General features: G+C 34.8%; 1 protein-coding gene across 13 annotated transcripts in view; it reads right to left on the bottom strand.

Annotated features, from left to right (window-relative positions):
- The window catches only part of EDA (ectodysplasin A), a 284,129-nt gene that overhangs the window by 105,792 nt on the left and 176,987 nt on the right, over positions 1-1,350 (bottom strand). The window lies entirely within an intron of this gene.

Here is a 1,350-nt window from a genome sequence, read left to right as displayed (position 1 = left end):
ATAATATTGAATGTCAATTGTAATTGATAAAAATAAAAATTAAAATAATAAAGTATATAAATATAGTTTTAAGTATAAAGTCATATTCCTAGTGTTGGGGTAAAGGCAAGAAAAGATAAAGGCCAGCTGAATAATACACTTGGTGCTTAAGGCTACTTCTCCCCTAAACATCCAAGGCAGTGACCCCCTCATTAATTGGTTAGCTGTTTTTTTTTTATTTAATCTTTGATTATCCTTGATAAGGATAAAGCATGTCTTGCAAAAGGAAGCCTCTTCTGGCAGTGCTGCTTCAAAGCAGAAAAATAAATGTTTTGGAGATTTGTTTTCATTTCCTCAAGATGTATGCATGTGAGGGTGGTAGTGTTGGTGAGAGAGTGTAGAGACTTCAGAAAAGGTGAAAGTATGTAAGTGCCATTGGTTTTAGCATGTAAGCTATAAAACTCCAAGAACCATATCTTCTGAAGCAAATTGCTTCAGACTGGGTTCAGCATGTAAGCACTTAATAAACATTTTTTTATGGCAATAATTCAAAGAATATATAACAAAGAGCAAAGATGTGAGCTCAACCAGTCCTCCTTTTATTAATGAATACGAGTTAAAAGCATTTAGAGGAGGCTAGGCTAGATGATCTCAGAAGGCCGTTTCATCTCTAAAAAGCTTTGAATGTAAGTAGTTTTGTTCAGAAAATTCAAGCGCTAGTTGCATACATGTAAGTAGCATGCCAACAAAGTATACTTTTGGGTCCTGGGAGAATATGAATAGACAAATAAAAATGAAGTAAGACCCCAGGAGATTATAATATCACTAAGTCTTTCTTGTATCACATCTTGCAATTGTATATTTGTCTGAGTTAAGCGTGACTTAAAATTCCTTTTTCACCCAGAATAGAATGACCTCAATCTCTTCCAAATGAACATAGAAAGCTGATCTCCAAAGTACAACACTTGCTTGAAATTGATTCAGAACAATACATGATTGCTAGATGTACGGGAAGAGATGCCTCCTCAGGAAAAGGAAAACTGCCAAGTTCCTCAGCATGGTCTTAAGTTACCAGCTCCAGTAATTACTGGATTTTACTCCAAGATCCTGCAATGGTAACTTACTGGGCAAAGTGATGGCTAATATTGACATTCCTTCAGAGTAAAATAAAAATAAACCTAGAAATGTAGATGAAATCCTTTAAAGACGCAATTAAAACATCAACAGTTGTTAAACTGCCAGATCAAATAACTCTGAATATCAAACAGAATTTTTTTTAATGTTATAGCTTTGGAGGAGAAGGAACTCTGCCTTTGCCCCAACATGCAATATTTAAAATTGGGAGCAGCTTGTTGTTTCATTACAGACTGT

Source organism: Pteropus alecto, unplaced genomic scaffold (genome assembly GCF_000325575.1).
Source record: "Pteropus alecto unplaced genomic scaffold, ASM32557v1 scaffold312, whole genome shotgun sequence".
Lineage (NCBI taxonomy): Eukaryota > Metazoa > Chordata > Mammalia > Chiroptera > Pteropodidae > Pteropus > Pteropus alecto.
Note: the sequence above shows the minus strand (reverse complement) of the source record. Positions and strands in the feature narration are given on the sequence as shown.